Source organism: Aquarana catesbeiana, linkage group LG06, assembly GCF_042186555.1.
Source record: "Aquarana catesbeiana isolate 2022-GZ linkage group LG06, ASM4218655v1, whole genome shotgun sequence".
Taxonomy (NCBI): Eukaryota; Metazoa; Chordata; class Amphibia; order Anura; family Ranidae; genus Aquarana; species Aquarana catesbeiana.
This window is the reverse complement of record NC_133329.1, coordinates 297,310,510-297,329,169: the sequence shown is the minus strand read 5'-3', so window position 1 is coordinate 297,329,169 and position 18,660 is coordinate 297,310,510. Positions and strand designations below refer to the sequence as shown.

At 40.7% G+C, this 18,660-nt stretch overlaps 1 protein-coding gene across 29 annotated transcripts in view; it reads right to left on the bottom strand.

Moving 5' to 3' along the window:
* Positions 1 to 18,660, bottom strand: part of MAP2 (microtubule associated protein 2) — a 309,720-nt gene that overhangs the window by 156,848 nt on the left and 134,212 nt on the right. For 20 of the 29 annotated variants that reach the window (XM_073633484.1, XM_073633482.1, XM_073633502.1 and 17 more), the window contains one exon: positions 6,231 to 6,293. The exons of 1 other annotated variant lie outside the window; for it this stretch is intronic. The gene's annotated coding sequence lies outside the window, so the exon portion shown is untranslated. Of the gene's footprint in view, positions 1 to 6,230; positions 6,294 to 6,432; positions 6,676 to 6,978; positions 6,998 to 7,190; positions 7,210 to 18,660 lie in introns of those variants that run through there. 8 more of the 29 variants (XM_073633488.1, XM_073633486.1, XM_073633498.1 and 5 more) reach the window with 5 other exon arrangements.

Genomic DNA, 18,660 nt, shown 5'->3' with positions numbered 1-18,660 from the left:
TATGAAAGTGGCCCATACAACCGAACCATACCGCACCATTCGGGGTCCTGCTTCAGATGTGGGGCCATAGAAAATGGTACAGTTCAGTTAGGGCGGAGCTACAATACATTCCACTGATTGGCAGAAAAATGTCTGCCAATCAGTGTGACGCCACGCTAGGCATTTTTTCTAAACCCCGTATGGTCCCTGGCGGTCCGGCTTGCAGTGGAATCGCTCACCTGAATAGGCCGGACCACTCTAACCCTTCCAAACTGTACCGACCCGAACCGATCCGCTCAGTGAAACCAAGGCATAAGTTTTCTTTAAGATAACTGGCTGGAAGTATTGGAATGGGACTAAAAAGCAGTCCTAGTATATAAAAAAAGTATGTTTTTTTGTTTTTTTAAATATAACTTTTATATACTAATATTTTTTTTTTAAACACTCACCTCTATGCTGCAGCATCAGTGTGATGCTGCAGCTGTCCCACGTTGGCTCCAGGATTGAGAACCGAGTGATCACATGACTGCTGATCGCTAAGCTCTTGGTCTACTCAGGGCAGAGAGCAGTGACTGTCAGTCACCCCTCTAAGCTCTGCTCGTTTAGTACTCACTATAACGCTAGGCTGGAGAGGGGGCGGGCGCAGCCATGTGCTGAGAAGCGGAGCAGCTGGGTGGATCCCAACAATATGGTCAGGATCCTTCCAGAGCCTTGAGTAGCTCTGCTATGTCAGCTAAGACCAGACAATAACCTGGTCTCAGCTGACTCTGGATCAAAGAAGAGCAAAAGTAAGTGAATTCCTGTGACCCACAAAAGAAGTATGGCCAAAAAAGCTTTGACTATACTTCTCTTTCAAGTATGCATTTATGATTTTGGAAAAAAAACACTGTTAATTAGACCATAGTCTAGGGTAGCAAAATGTTGGGGGTAGCAGACTACCCATTATTATATGTAACAACTTTAATTTTGCTGTATGCTTAAACGCATTACCAAAAAAAAAAAAAAAGAAAATGAAAAAAAATTGCATACACAAAAAAGGAGCATTACAATGGCCAAGGGACAGAATAATTGAAATCTGGCTCTGCATGTGGCCAAGGATTTTAAATGCTTAACATGTCAACAACTTTTAAATCCAATCTTGTATTGTGATCACAGTTTTGAGAAAAATCTATAAATATTAACCTGTTTAAACATAGTCTAATGATCTCCTAGGGTTGTTAGCACCAGTTCTGATCCAAATGACAGTCCATATACCTTGTAGACATGTGCGATTAGTTTTGTACGAATCGAAAATTCACACGAATTTCCGTAAATTCGTACATTCGGGAGGATCCAAAATACGAATTGCTATGCTTCCGAATTTTGTACGAAATACGAAATTTTGTTTACGAATTTCGGATCCAAATTCCATTACAATCCAAACGAGAATGTTCGTTAATTATGATTATTCATTATAATGAAGTTAAAAAACCCAGGAAGTCAGTACAGCACAGGGATGGTGGGAGCCCCTCATAATAAATTCATCATAACGAACATTCGGAATTGTTACGAAAAATTAACAAACCTAAAAGTTAAAAACCCAGGAAGTCAGCACAGCACAGGGATGGTGGGAGCCCCTCATAATGATAAATTCATCATAACAAACATTCGTAATTGTTATGAAAAGTTAACAAACCTAAAAGTTAAAAACCCAGGAAGTCAGCACAGGGATGGTGGGAGCCCCTCATAATGATAAATTCATCATAACAAACATTCGTAATTGTTACGAAAAGTTAACAAACCTAACGAAAATTTGTATTTCGTACGAATCCAAATTGAATTTCGGACACGAATTATGAAATACGAATTAATTCCAATACGAAACGGAACTAAACAAATTTATTGACGGTGCACATGTCTAATACCTTGTGATTAGAAGTCGCCTTACTCATTCAGCAAGCACAGCTTGCAACTGTTCCTTATTTAGAGGGACTGTCCCTTTTTTGGAACCAAATCCCTCCGTTCCTCATTCCTCATTAAATGTCCCTCCTTTAGCTGTGGTATATTGTTATGTATAAATAAATTAACTTTATTCATTTAATTTTAAATTTAACCGCCAGAGCTGTTTATAATGCACTAAACTTTTTTTTTTATTGTTCTGGTTATTAAATTAATTATTTTTAAATGCTAATATAGGAAAAATAACAGTGAACACGATTATTCTCGCAATACAATTCAACATGGTCCTTGTGATTAGGGGTTTATTCTGTGCTAAAAGGTCTTCAAATTTCATATTTTAGAAGGTTGCCTCGGCCTCTGATGTGTCAAAACACTTACAAGAATTACAATGCAGCCAGGATTGAGGAAAAGGGAGATAGCTAAGCTGACACTACATATCACATGCTCAACAATGACAAGACTAATCCCAACATGCAGTGGGTGGGGCTGGGGCTCCTACAACAGAAACCGCTGGTAATGTCTCAACATATTTCACCTACTTTGGACACCTACATATACAATGCAGATTTTCATGCAATGTCTGCTGTAATGCTATAAAACGCAGATATAACTTCAGTATATCTTGCCATTTTATTAGAACAGGGCAGATGGGCAGATCATACCAGCCAATAAATAATGGCAGATATGCCAGCCCTGCTGGTAAATGCCTCATTTGTCAAACCACCAACATGGGCCTGTTGAAAGGGGAAATAAAATAAGAAATTACTAATGATAAAATTGTATCATAATTTAGACATCTTTTAGGAAAGGTTACAATGTTTTTTTGTTCAATGCAGGTTTATTAATTTTCAATTATGAGTCTGAACAAGCAAAACAGTTACAGAAAGAGAAAGATTAATGGGCACTTATGGGCAACTTTCTCATTGAAGGAAAGGTTACAATTTTTAACTGAACATTATATACTGGAAAAAATGACTGTAAAAATAAAGAAACTAAGCCAACAATAAGAAAGGTGAGTTAAAGTAAACCCACAGATTTAACAGTTTCAAGAAACAGTTACATTTCCTGCACATGCAAGTGTAACTGTCAGATTGGATGTGCTCTCAACCAAACTGTCAAACCATCCAATGGCTGGCATCATAACTGATCACATGTGCAGCACATGGCAGTTGAAGATTAAACAGAGGCCTACTCCAACACTCTGACAGATCACTATTGGTAAATGTGTAAGTCCTGCTGGTTAACAGATTGACATAATCAGTAGGTTTAGAAGCTAAAATGAGGCCCCTCATGTAAGTATTCATTTAGAGCTAGGGAAACAGAAATAACTGGTAAGGGTAAATATGCTGTAGAATAATTGTGGACCGGCCAGCCATGCAAAAGAGCAGTCTTTTTTAAAGGGTTAGTTCACCTTTACAAATAAAAACTGCCTATCCAGGTAAGGGGTATTTGTAGATAAAAACAAACTGTGCAGCTCTGACTAAAGTTGAATAATGCCCTTGTTATAGGTTTAAGCTATTTACCTATCTTCTGAAGCCTGACTGGAATACTCCCAGGATGTTGCTAGGATGTTGCTAAGTGAGGCCTAGTCATTACTGCTCCTCTCCACTTTCACAGGAGTGAGCTTTTTCTCTACCAATGTCCTAGCAACATCCTGAGAGTATTCCAGTCAGCAACTTCCTAGCAAAATCCTGAGTATCCCAATCAGGCTTTAAGAGGTATGAAAATGGCCTAAGATGATACAAATTTAAATAGTAAACATGGGCCAGTCAGGACTTAGAGGTCTGTGCTTTAAGCAGTGGCAGGGTGTGCTTTATTTCATTTCTTTCAATGGGAAACCACTGATTGAGATAAGGGGAGAGCTGCATAGTGAATGTTAATGTTACTTACCCTCACAGACCCCCCTAAAACCCATTCATGGGCCACTTAGGGGACTATGGACCCCAGGTTAAGAATCCTTGCTTAGAGGCACCCTGTAATTTCACCAATTGTTAACCATGTGCGTTTGGCAAATAAGGATGATCTCACTGACACTGGGGACCTCACCAGAGAAGTTTTTGCAACTCTCTTCACACTTACAATTAAAAACAAATGTCAAACTTTTAGGGCTGTAACTATATTTATTGGGCCCCATAGAAAAAACATTAAGGGCCCCCTAGACACTTTAAAGTGGATCTTTCAATAAAATGCAAGGTCTGCTTATTAGGTCCGGGCCCCATTACAATAGTACTGCAAATATGTACCTATAGGGAGAGAATTATATACTTATCTTACTCCTGTCTTTTGCCTGTGGTGTCTCAGTGAAGGTGACATCATGCTCTTTCCAACAAGATATTCGGGAATGCACAGCAGCTGAGAGCAAGAAGACGCCCTTGCATTGGACTGGAGTGCCATCTCGCAAGATTTAGCCTGCTCTGCATTCCCCAGAAATCTGGGTAGAAAGACAGCGATGTCACGCCCCGAAGTTTCGAAGATAGTGGCAAGATAAGTATGGGCATTTTACTGCAAGGTCCACTTTAATCTGTATTTCAAAGGCAGTTCCTCAGGGGATGCAGATTACTAATTGCTTTCAAAGCAATATAAAGGTTACCAAACTATATATATGTAACTTTATTCAAGCTTATCTGCCAAATGCTATTGCTACTTGCATATATGACTGAGTAGTCATGCAGTTTTTGGTCCCTCTGTGCTCCAGAGTCCCAAAGCCATTGTCTGGTCTTCTATGGCTATAGTGAAGCCCCTGCACACATTGGACCTGAGTGATTAGGCATGTCTAGTGCACCACATGTCATGTGATTATTGATAAGTCCAAATTCTGGGAATGGCTTGTCCTTGGCCATATATTGAAGGAAAATGCTTTAATTTTAGTAATACAATACAATGCAAACAAAGAATGGCAAAATGGTTTTGTACCCAGCAATGTAAATATTTTCCCTGAAGGCCTTACATTAGAAAAAAAAGCTTTGTTTGTGTACTCTAAAACAACAAAACCCAAGTAGAATCGCATAAGTGATACAAAATCAACAAAGACTATGACCTTTATTAAAAAAACATTGACAAAGAAAGAATTATGTGCTGCAAATAAAAAACAACCAATCACAGCTCAACTTTCTACATTCTGATAAAACTGAACTGCTAAAAGGTATCTGTAATTGGTTGCTGTGGGTTAGTACACATCATTGTTCTATACAATATTTCAATAGACATGTCTGGAAATTTGAGCCTTGGCAATTTATCAATTACTGCAATACAAACCAGCAAAGCTGCAGACTGCCAGCAGGGCTGGATGACATAGTTCAGAGCTGCATCTACATTCTACACTATCTTTATGGATTGCTGCTTGGTGCAGCTACGGTGTATCCCACCCATGATCTCACCAAGGATACATTAATCATTTTATTTTATCACCATTTTTTAACACAATTTTAATGCATTGCACATCTGACACTGCATTCTATACAGTTTAGGTACAGAAAATATAGAGGCTTTTAACCAAACTTTCAGCATTACGTGTTCCAGATTATGGATCTTGTAACTGTAAAGTGCCATTCAGGTCCAGATTTTTATTCTATTTCTTGAATATATTGTTCTTGATAGATTTCTTGTTCAAGAATCTCAAGTCAATTTGCATTGTACATGCGTAGTGACATATGGTGAGCATAATTATTCATATGCACAACAGGTTATGATTTTATGTACAGTCTTACACTATATATCAGTGTATATCCCTCTACATGAAGATGCTCCTGCAAAGACAGAGGCCCTCTGTTACTTGCTGATTCAGCAGGCGGGTCTGTCTCTGTCTGCACCTACACTAGTCCTGCAACACACGGATGATGCAGCGAAAAAAATACACAGTGCAAAAAAAAAAAAGCGCAAACAATAGTGTCAGAGCAATCTTTAAAAACAGCCCCCTCCCTACAAATACTATGACTTAACCCTATATCCGCTGGCTACAAAGATAATTTTTCAGAACAAGGATTACCCATGCACCCGAAAAAAATGATAATGACCATTATTAAGTTAATAGAATGCAGAATAAAAAATAGATCGTACTAACCCCACAGCCTATCCTTCTCTGGAAATAAAAGACGTCCATACACAAAGCTACCGAATAAGCTGTCATTCTGTCTCTACAATGCAAAGTGGGCCATAATCTGTCGATTGTTTCAAAGCAAATATCTTTTCATTCATTTAGCTAATGCGTTTACTGTAGCAGTAATAACATGGATTGACTGATCTCTATAAGTAGCAATCTGTAAGTTATTGGCACAGCTAGGAAGATAGACATATTTCAGCACTGGCATAAATACCTCTTTATCCGGATGCTGTAGCAGGAAGGAGAGGCAGGAACAAAAGCACGAATCAAGCAGGAACTGGAGAAATAAAACACAGGGGGTGGGGGGACAAGAGGACAAAACGTTAGGGTTTTTTTTTGTATAAAGCACTGAAAGAAGATGCACTGCCTGTAACGAGAGGAGATCTGCAGACAGCAGCGATGTGGATTTAACACACCTTCTGTTCTCTGGCACTGCAGCATAATGCTCTTTGTTTTAATTCAGCTGATGCTTAGGAAGAGGGCACTGGCAGAACTGGTTAATAGCCTCCTGCGAAATGCACAGGCTGAGATCCACTTTATTCACTCCCTCCCTACCTCTCCACCGGCTCCCTCTGCCTAGGACTGTGTCAACCACCAGCCTGTCTCCGTGAAGCCTGCAGTGGTACTGAGGAGAGGGGGCGAGGGAGGCAGAGAGGGAGGGAAGAAAAAAAAAGGAGGGGGTTGGGGAGCGAAAGGAGAAAGAGTGGAGAAAAAAAAAAATCTGAAAAATATTTTGGTGAAGAGGAGGAGGAGGTAAATGAGAGCAAGAAAGGCGGTGAGAGGAAAGATGGGTAAATGAGCAGGTGCTAAGATGGAAGAAAGATGATGGAAACAAAGGATGTGAAATGAAAACGAGGAAGGAGCGTATTGTAAGGAACCAGACAGGAAAGGAAAGGTTAATATGCAAAGCATATAAAATGATGAGGGAAATCTAGGAATAAACAGAGAGCTCTCCACCAGACCTGGAATGTTCTAGAAAGAAAAGCAGACAAGAGGCGCGTCATCGTTGGCTCTCAGTGAGAAGATGTCCTGGTGTCTACATAGAGGACCTTGTCACAGGATTTTATTGTCAGCTACCTGACGGGCATCTTAATTGCCAGTCATATCTCAGATTACAGCATTAGAGTACCTCCTCCTATTCCTCCAATAGACAAAGACTTAAAGGTGAACCTACCTTTGAGACTAAAGCAGGCGTTTAACAGATTTAAGATGTAAAAATTAGAGCGTGGTGACAGCCATGTTGTAGGCTGAGCTGATATTCATGAGAATGCAGTATATTAACTCTCATAGTGGTGATGTCACTGAGGTGGGACGCTTTGTGCCACTGATGTAAAGTAACACGTGTGCACCTGGTACACTGGCCACATTAAGCCTTAAAAGGAAAGTAACAATTCATTGTGTAAAAATGTCACTTTTTGTGCTTTGTTGTGTTTTGATATAGAATTTTTGTATTTTTCGAGCATTTGGAGTGCTTTTTACTTAATTTACAAGCGGTTTTACAGTGCAGAACTTCACCCAAAAGGGGAAGATCCTCTTTTCCTCCTCCGCCCCTGCCATATTTGGAACATATTTTTTGGGGTGAAGCAGGTACCTAGTTTTGATAGGTACCTGCTCCTACGTAAGCTCAGATCAAACTTCCCTGGACAGGTCACAGGTCTGAGAAGGCTGCGAGACTATTTACAATGCGCAGCATGGCTTGTGCATGTTCAGTGGGCGACTGGCTGTGAAGCCGCAATAAGTCACAGCTGGTTGCCCACAGTTAACATGTCGGCTCCGGAGACCCGAAGACTTGTGAAGAACCAGCCCAGGGGAGGACAGTGCTGAATCATTGGACAGGTGAGTGTTTGTTTCTTAAAAGTCAGCTGCTACAGATTTTGTAGACTTGACTGAAGAACCACCTTAAAATTAATTAAACATGTGATCTATACATTTATCATGCACTTTGCATACTTCTGTTCTCAGCTTTTGGGAGAAAGAACGAGAACAGGTGCCACTGAAATATACAGGTCACTAGAAGTCTTGCTTCTCCTACACCTTAACCATGCATTAAAATTAACCTGTGTACAGGCAATGCACATTAACATATTCTGAACAAGCATTAAAGCTAAACTCCAGAAAATATGCATATGGCACACTTGCATTGGTCCAGCTTAGCATAATGTCAGTATGGGTTAATCATACATAATGAACCGCTGGGGAGGCTGGAAATCACTGAATGATCATGTGTATGTGTGCAGTGGGGCAGGTGCTGCCATAGGACCTGAGTAGGAACCAGAAGATCACAGCCATCACTATAGTAAAGCCGAATACTCCAGCTTTTACAGCAGTCCATCATGTAGGAGTAATGCATACTTTACATTGTCCCATGCTGGACCGATGTAAGTTTACAACAGAAGGAGTTCAGCTTTAAAAGTACTTTAAGGCTGAGTTCACATCAGTGCGACTTGGATCCAATTTGCATGTTAGGAGATTGTGACCGGCTCTCAATGGAGCCGGTTCACACATCTCCGGTGCGGCTACAGTGCGAATTGCACAGAAGTCCTGTGCGTCTTCTGGTCCATTTCAGGTCCGAATTCAGCCAAAATTTCGGGCTGAAATCGGACCTGAAACGGTAAATGGAGACGCACTGGACCCCCTGCTGTGAGCCGTTGCGTTCCTCAGTGTGAACCCAGCCTAAAACAAGCCTCTGTAGCTTTAGGTATTTGGGGAAATTAATCTTCAAAGTTTTCAAGCAAAGGCACAGAAAACACAACTTCTTTCTCTTTACTTTATATGGAAACACCTTTCTGCTGCATTAACTTTAAGCTATATTTAGAAAATATTAAAAAAAACCCTGGTACAGTATATATAAAATGTTAAAGTGTATCTAAAGGACAAACTATGTTTGTAGTTTTGAGTATACTGTTGAGGGCCTAGAACCCCTATCAGGTTTTCATTTCTATCTGTGGCTCTGCTAAGAGGATTTAGTCTCTCTTTTTGTGTGTAATAGAAGGTTTTTCTACATAATAGTGTAATCATTTTCTAATTAGAGTGTTGTTGATTCTGCCATCCCATTCTATTGAGCTACACAATATTAAAGGCATCAATGCTATGGTTTGGATTTCACGATCCCAAACTTATAGAGCAATTTATCCTAACTGCATACTGCTGGTCTAGGCTTTTTGCTTTACCATCAGTTAAAATCGTCCAACACATCAGAAATTCTTAACCTATTGGCACAGCAGCAATGTTATCACATAATTTGGCATCATTTCTTTTATTAAAACTGCATTAAATCCAAAGCAAATGTTTTTTATATTGCAGTTTACCAATTCTGGCTGCATTATTGTTCTTTTTTAGGCTTTCTTTCCTTTATTTTCACCTGTTGATCTGGCCAGTAAGTCTGTTGTGCAACAGAACAAGCTGTTCTGCGGATGTAGCAGTTACACGGTTCACACAAACCATTTAACACTAGCAGGGCAGGGCTGCTTACAAAGATTTTATTTTATTGTATTTATTTATGGATACCCTTGGTCTCAAAAAGAAAAATCTGTTACTGTAACTGATTATTATGATTATTAAGAGTGAAGTACAGGTTCAATATGTTAGCGTATCTAAATCTGCTAATCCATCTTCAGCATTTCTCTCCCCCCAGATTAACAATGATGCTGTCCAAAGGTGCTCCTGTGCTTCTTTATCAAGAGTGGAGGCATTCTAATACAGGAGGTGTGTTACTGGCCAGATCATCAGGTGAAAACAGAGGCAAAAAAGCCTAAAAAAGAAAATTAATACTGCCACTACATCTAATGATTGGTAAGCTGCAATATATTTAATTTTTTGTTTTGGGTTTAATACTGTTTTAATACAAATTACATTGTGTTCCTGGAAAAAAAAAAACTCCCTCTTGGGTATAACATAAAAATTGTACCACTCGGCAGTAGGAGTCATCTTTCCTTCCCTAACTGCATCAAACATTGTAACCATCCAATACCAGAACCTTAAGGCTCCTTTCACACTGAGGCGCTTTGCAGGCGCTAAAGTGCTGAAAATAACACCTGCAAAGCGCCCCGAAAGAGCTGCTCAATGCACCCCAGTGTGAAAGCCCTGAGGGCTTTCACACTGGAGCGGTGCGCTTGCAGGGAGGTCATAAAAGTCCTGCAAGCCGCATCTTTGGAGCGCATTAGGAGCGGTGTATTTACTGCCCCTAAAGCGCCCCTTCCCATTGAAAACAATGAGGCAGCGCTGCAAACCTGCCCGCAAATCGCTGCTGCAGCTGCGCTTTGCGGGCGGTTTTAACCCTTTTTCGGCCGCTAGCGGGGGGTTTAAAACCGCCCTGCTAGCGCCACTAAAACAACGGTAAAGTGGCGCTATATTTAGCACCGCTGTACTGCCGGCCCCCACACGCCTCAGTGTGAAAGTAGCCTAAAAGTCAGTATAAAATGTTCTCTAGTTTGGTCAAAAGCTTTAGTAACACACTTTCTCCTTTCCTTTAACACCAACGCACCTAACTGCTCTAGCATGTGATACCTTCCTATTTGAACTCAGAATTCGTAACTCGGAACATGGATCTTGGAATTTGGAAATCAGAACATGCAATTCAGAACTTGAAACTCGTAGTTTGAAACTTGGAACTCTGAACTCAGAATTTGGAATTCAGGACTAAAAATTTGGAAGTTGGAACTCGGGATTTGGAATTCGGAACTGTGCCTCGTACATGCAATGAGACATAACATCACCACCAAGTCAGTTGTTTTAAATGCCCAATGGTTTAGTAGCCATCCAACAGAATAAAACGTTGGAAAGAATGAAGTTTGTGTTGAGCATTGAAAATCCCTTTATCCCCCAAAAAATAAATTCAAATGTAAAAGCAACATATTAGCTAAAAGATCTAACCCAGAGTATAAACACTCCCGTTTTCATCCCAAGAAAAAATGTTCTCAGTGTTTAATACATCTAGAACTAAACAGCTCCTGCAAACTTTATAGATATATTAGCAATTTCTCTCCTAATGTAGTCTAAGATGTCATCTGGGGAAAAAAAAAGTGGAATCTTTCCATCAAAGAAGTGACCAAAAGATGCATAAAATGCAAAGTGTCACTTTTCACTTAACCACTACAGTTGTACCTATCCAATGCAACTTTATTTGCCATGGCCTGCACCCTACAAAACTCAAATTATAGGGAAAATTACTCCCTACAGCTACATTAGATGGGTTTCTATGGTTACCATTAGAACATTTTGCTTCAAAATAGAGTTTTCATTTACGTCTTTATGTGCCTCTGGTATATAAGGCAGCTCACTTTGGGCGTATTTACTAATTACAATAAGTTTTTTCATATTCACTAATGCTTCTAGTAGGTAAAATGCTGTATATTAAAATAAAATGGTGAAACTTATAGAATCCTTAGGTATGTGTGAGGCAAAAAAGTACAACTGTGGCTTCAATGCAGCTCACTAAACATGCAAAATTGAAAGATTCCAGTCAAGGCCCTTTATCTATTTTAAGTATCTATATACAAATAGAGAATTATAATATATAATATAATAATATAATAAATTATATTTAAAAAAACAGAGAATTAAAGGCAAGATTTTTATTTTATTTTGGATAGAGGGAGGGAGGGTTATAACACCTGTCAGGTTTTTATTTTCTTTTGTCATCTATATCTCATTGGATCATGAGATTTACCTTTACTTCCTGTACTGCAGCCAAAACAGGAATTGAGAGGAAATCACCACGATTTAAGGGAATACATTGGGGCCCCCCATGTCACTAGAATTACTGTCCCTATTGGAAGATTTCCCTTCTATTACTGCTTTGGGGCAACTCAAAATTTGTGAATTTCTTTTACTTTCACTCTTGAAGATAATGGTAAACAGGACAAATAGAGAGGGTGAATCTCCCTAACGGGGGCAGAGGTAGCAATTAAAACCTAATCCATCTCCACTTTATCCAAAACCAAAGTTTTGCTTTCAGTTATACTTTAACTATACAAGAATGTTGGGTAGATCATCTTGCATTTCGAAATCAACACGAATTATAATGTAAACATCTTTTAAAGGTGCACAGTAACTCAAGCTTACTGTATGGAATACAAAAGCTATTTTAAAAGATTCAGTGATGGGGAAAGTACGAAGTTCTAAGAAAGGTAATTGAACTTGAGGTCTCTTTTCTTTTACCTCAAAATAAAAATGTCATGGCCACAGCTTGTGACCACTTACAGCTTACTAAGTCTGTGTTGTACGATGGGATTGCCAGCACAGTATAACAGTTAGCAAGTAAGCAAACACTATACCTACTCTCATGAATACTCATGGACAGATGTTCATAGGTAAAGCCAAATTTAAGGATATTAGCAACCCCTCCTCCCACCACCCTCTAACTAACTACTTATATGCCCATTTTACTTACCTGAATCCATGGTCACATGATGAACCTTTGCTATTTACTTCCTGGTGTTCCTCAGGTGTCCACATCACTGCCTGCATGATGCAGATACCTCCTACTGGTGGAGGCAACACTGCTAGTGGCCGGTTCTTCTCTCATTGGCTCCAGAGGCAGGAGAACTTAATAGGGGCAGTGAGGGGACCAGTGTACAAGAAGATAACACACAGGTGAAATTGTTAGGTGCCCCTAAGAAAACTGAGTTTGATCTATTACACTGCAGGATGGCTTATGATGAGGTGTTTGGAATTAATACTGAGGTGTAAGGTAACTAATGCGCAAAGCACTATTTTAAGTGGTTGTAAAGGCTCAAGGTTTTTCACCTTCACGCATAAGGGTAAAAAACCTTCTGTGTGCAACAGTCCACCCAGCCCCCCAATACTTACCTACGCTCCATCTCGATCCAGCATGCACAAGAGCAGCGGCTCTCCCGAGTTGGCGCCCGCTACTGTCAATCACAGCCAGTGAGCCTATGAGGAAAGACTGGGGACAGGGCCAAGCAATGCTCTATGTATGAATGAACACACAGAGCACTGGCTTGGGTGCCTCCAAAGCAAGCTGCTTGCTTTGGGGGCACTCAACAGGAAGGAGGGGCCAGAACCACTGGCGGAAGACCCGAGAAGAGAAGGATCGGGTTTGCTCTGTGCAAAATCACTGGTATGACATATATATATATATATATATATATATATATATATATATATATATATATTTTTTTTTTTTTTTTTGCCTTTATTGTCACTTTAAATTATGTTTTTTCCTGGATTTGGGTTTTAAAGCCTAACTTAGAACAGATATAAAAGGCACAAATTAATGCAGCTCTGTATTCATTATTAAATTTTTACTATTATTATTTTTAAATTTTTTTTTAATGTAAGCGCTTTAAGTACTTAATTATGACTTGGTATTAGGCTTGTACACCCTGTACAGCAGAATTCAGATTGGTAGAGGAAGAAGCAGCACAAGACGCCAATCACTTTTATTGCAGTGCTTATCTGCTAATAAAGAAACATACTGATATGAGAAGAGAGCATAGTGACAGAGAGATGAGTTTATCAGCCTGCTGCTTCTACTATTTACTTTAAAGGGGAACTACACTGCATCTGAGCACCACAAGCCAAAAATGCTATTTAATTCATTTTTAATATTCAAAGCAAATTCACCCATCTATCAACTGTATGTCTCTATGCTTTATTTTGCTGAAAAATCACTTTCAGAAACACCCACCTAACATTTCTGGCCGTGGCCATCTTGGGTAAAGGCAGATGATTTATGTAGCATTTATTTCCTGGAATCCATATGCCCTTAGCTGAGGCATTTAGGCAGGAGGTTATGCTTAGCTGAGAAAACCCCTCCTCCCCTTCTGAAGACTAATGGGATATATGACATAATTTGCCTAGGTCTGGAAACCAGGAAGTACCAGAAGAAGTGTGTAAAAAAAAAGTTTACAACAAGTAAATATGATATACTTTCCTATCTACAGTATTTTCCCAATGCTAGTAGCATAAGGATTGAAGATATTCAATGTTAATTGAGAAAGTGAAGTTCTGCTTTAAGTCATATGCTGGTAAAAAAACAAGACCTGTAAGTGTTACTGAACTACAGCAGAGAAAAATTAGATATCCTGATCTGTCAGGCAAGGTTGTGCTGTGTGGAAGAGCTGTGTAAATTTTAGGAGTGGATGGACAAAAAATGCAAACCATTTGGCAGATGAAACAACTCCACTATATGTATTTCATCTGTGTATTCAATTGTTTTACTGGTGTTTCATCTTCTCCCTACATGTCTAGGTGAGTCCACTTTAAGAGGCAAAGTTTAGAGGTTGGGAATTGTGCCTTAGGGCCTGGAGTCATGTCCTCCTTTAATGTAAGTAAAAAATCATCCAATGTGCTCCAGGCAATTTTGAGAGTGGAAGATTTAGGAAAAGCTATGGTTTGCTTCACCATCTGTGTACAAGCAGCTAATGTGCTAAAACCTTGTAAAGAAATGAACACGTCATCAATAAATTAACAACAACCAGATCATGGAAGCAGGAAATTGGAGATGCAGGAAAGAAAAGATGGAGCATATTGGGTTAGGAAAATGTCACTATGGGGCACATTTGCTAAAGGATACTCAACAGAAAAAAAGACCTTAATTCCTCTGTATTCTTTTCCGAAGTAGCAAATACAAAGTTATGTCACAATGATAAAATATTCTAACATGTTTCTGGTGTTAAAAGTCACTGCTATTGTTAATGCTTATCAGAGATAAACAGTACTCACAATGAAAACTTTTTCTCTAAACTGGCATCTTTTTTTATGAACTTAGAAGAAATTAAGATATTACCCATGCCCTTGTTTATTTCAAGGGGTATAAAATAAGCATGTCTCCCTGTGGGTTATGCCTAGTACACACGGGCCGAATGTCGGGAGATAAAAACTGGCCTACTTCTGTCTGGCTTCTGTTGGAGGAGCATACTGGAAAACCATCAGCCAACCAGCTCCCACTCAGCACTCTTAGCCAAAGGCCAATAGTTGAGAACGCTGACCGGAGTGTTCTGGAGGGGGGTGCTAATGTCAGCTCAGCGGGGGAGATCACCGTACTAATGTCAGACTGATAGTACAGTGGCTCTGACCGGAGCGGTCCGTTTTTTTTTTTGTTCAACCCAGCAGGTTAGTGTGTACCAGGCTTTAGGCTTTGGGGTTGTTTTACTAAAGCTGGAGAGTGCAAAATCTGATGCAGCACTGCATAGAAACCAATCAGCTTCTAGGTTTTTTTGTCAAAGCTTAATTGAACAAGCTGAATTTAAAAGTAGATTGGCTACCATGCACAGCTGCACCAGATTTTGCGCTCTCCAGTTTTTGTAAATCAACCCCTTTGCTTCCAATTAAAGGTACTCAAGCAGCAGAATGCGTACCCAGGGTAATAAGGTCAACTGCCAATACATATACACAAGTAAATGGTACTTGACATAAGCTCACTCCCATGGTGAAAATGTACTTTTATAAAGGAATGCATAGCTTGCCTGGTCCTATGTGAAAAAGTAATTGCCCCCTCCAATGCTGAATCATGAATGAACTGTGATTAACAACAATTTTTTGGAAAGCTGAGTTAAATTTCGCTTGCCACATCCAGGCCTGATTACTGCCAGACCTGTTGAATCAAGAAATCACATAAATAGAAGCTGTCTGACAAAGTGAAACACGCTAACAAATCACAAAAGAAGGCCACACATCATACCACAATCTAAAAAAAATCAAGAACAGATTAGAAACAAAGTAATGTACATGTATTGGTATAAGAAGGGTTTACAAGCCATTTCTAAGGCTTTGGAACTCCAGTAAACCACAGGGAGAGCCATTATCCACAAATGGAGATAACTTGGAACAATGGTGAACCTTCCCAGGATTGGCCGGCCTACAAAAATTACTCCAAGAGCATGACGACAAGGAGGTCATAAAAGAACCCAGAACAACATCTAAAGAACTGCAGGCCTCACTTGCCTTGCAGGTAAGATCAGTGTTCATGATTCAAAGATAAGAAAGAGACTAGGCAAAAATGGCATCCATGGGAGAGTTCCAAGGCCAAAGCCACTGCTGACCAAAAAGAACACAGACTCATCTCACATTTACCAAAAAAAATCTTGATTATCCCCAAGACTTTTAGGCAAATATTCTGTGGATGGATGAGATCCATCTGGCATAAAACGAATACAGCATTTCATAACAAGAACATCATACCAACAGTCAGACATGGTAGTGGTAGCATGATGGTCCGAGGCTGCTTTGCATTTTCAGGACGTGGAGGACTTACCATAATTGATGGAACCATGAGCTTAACCAGAAAATCCTAAAGGAGAATGTGCAGCCATCAGTTCATGACTTTAAGCTCAAGTGTACTTGGGTTATGCAGCAGGACAATGATCTGAAACACAACAGCAAGTCCACCTCCAAATGGTTCAAACAAGGCAAAATCTAGGTTTTGGAGTGGCCTAGTCAAAGCCTGGACTTAAATGGTCCAAGGGTGACACGACCAATTATTAGGTTTAGGGGGCAATTACTTTTTCACATAAAGCCAGGCAGGTTTGGACAGCTTTTTTGCCTTAATAAATTAAACCATCATTTAAAAACTCGGGTTATGTGTGTGTAATAATAAAACTTGTTTTATGATCTGAGTCATTTAGGTGTGACAAATATGCAAAAAAATAAAAATCAGGAAGGGGGCAAATACTTTTTCTCACAACTATATATATATATATATATATATATATATATATATAGTGTATATATAGTATAAAAATAGTAATAAATAATTTGCGACTCGTCACATTCAGTAACAGAAGTGACGTTCCATCAGAACACCTCGACACCCATCTTGGTACACCCTGCCCTTAGTCACAGTAAGCCTACAGTTACAAGACGGCAACAGACATCCTGTTACACCCAGACCATATAGTTCACTAACTATATGAGCTGGGTGTAACACAATGTCCACTGTCGCCTTCTGACTGCAGGCTTACTGTGGTCAAGATGGGTGTTGCGTTGTTCTGATGGAGTGTTACTTCCGATATCAAATCTGACGGGTTGCCGATTCTGAAGAACCAGGTACAGGGCAGCATTTGTCTTGCAAGCAAAATACCTTAATCCTTTAAATCATTTGAATCCTTTAAATATGGTATCATTCATTATGCCAATTGCCAATCAGTGCTGCCTTTCAATGCCCATCAGTGCCTACCCATCAGTGCCGCCCATCAGTGTCACCTTTCATTGCCCATAAGTGCCGGCTATCAGTGCTGCCCATCAGTGCCATCTATCAGTGCCGCCTATTAGTACCCATCAGTCAGTGCCACCTATCAGTGCTCATAAGTGCTGCATATTAGTGCCTCCTCATCAGTGCCACCCCATCAGTGCCCATCAGTGCTGCATATTAGTGCCTCCTCATCAGTGCCCTTCAGTGCCGCCTCATCAGTACCCATCCTTAGTGCCGCCTCAGTTCCACCTGATCATATCAGTGCCCATCAGTGCTGCATATTAGTGCCTCCTCATCAGTGGAAATGAACGGAAAAACTCTGGACAGCCGCACTCCGAAGAAAATTTCATATGCCTTTTATTGTAGATAGGGATCAGAAGGTACAACGTACAAGTCACAGCAGAACGATACAGGGCAAATCTGACGCGTTTCACACTTATACTAAGTGCTTACTCATAGCTCATTACTCATTTCCGTTCATTTCCATTTGCACATGCATTAACCAGCACCAGGGGCTCTTCTCTTTCTGGAGGCGAAGGACACATCTTAGTGGATCTACCTGGAGCGGTGGTGCCTTTCTGCCTCCTCATCAGTGCCACCCCATCAGTGCCCATCAGTGCTACCTAATTCTATCAGTGCCCATCAGTGCTGCATATTAGTGCCTCCTCATCAGTGCTACCCCATCAGTGCCCTTCAGTGCCACCTCATCAGTGCAGCCTATCAGTGCCCATCAGTGTCACCTATCAGTGCCCATCAGTGCCGCTTATCAGTGCCCATCAGTGCCACCTATCAGTGCTCATCAGTGCTGCATATTAGTGGCACCTATCAGTGCAGATCAGTGCTGCATATTAGTGCCTCCTCATCAGTGCTCTTCAGTGCCGCCCATCTCAACAGTGCCCATCAGTGCAGCCTATTAGTGCCAGGGCTGTTTTTTCCACTGGGCACGCTGGGCAGTTGCCTGGGGGCCCCACTTGTCTGGAGGGCCCCATCCAGGGCCGATCCTCAGTGCTGCAATCTGCTGCTTAAGTTGACTGACTGCACTGGTTAGTCACTTGCTAGAATCGCAGGCCGCCTGGTGTCTAGCTAGCAACCAGTGACATCAGTCAGAGGCCGCAGCTGCCCCAGCTACTACTGCCCCATTCATAGCGCACCGCGGCCGCCCCAGCTACTAGTGAACAAGCTCTGCCCACCTCTGCCATGTTCTTCAGAGGGAGCGGAGTGGAAAGACGCCCCTTGATAGCTGGCGCTGCCTTGCTGCTGTGAGTGACACACTGTACTGCACCAGGTCGGCCGCCTCAAGTATGTCTAACACTGTCTACTTAAGTAAGTTCAAGTTGTGCATCAAACACAGCCACTGTCTGTGCCCCTCAAAAGCTGCCACTGTGCCCATCAAACACAGCCACTCTGCCCATCAAACACAGCCACTGTGCCCATCAAAGCTGCCACTGTGTCCATCAATGCTGCCACTGTGCCCATCAAAGCTGTCACT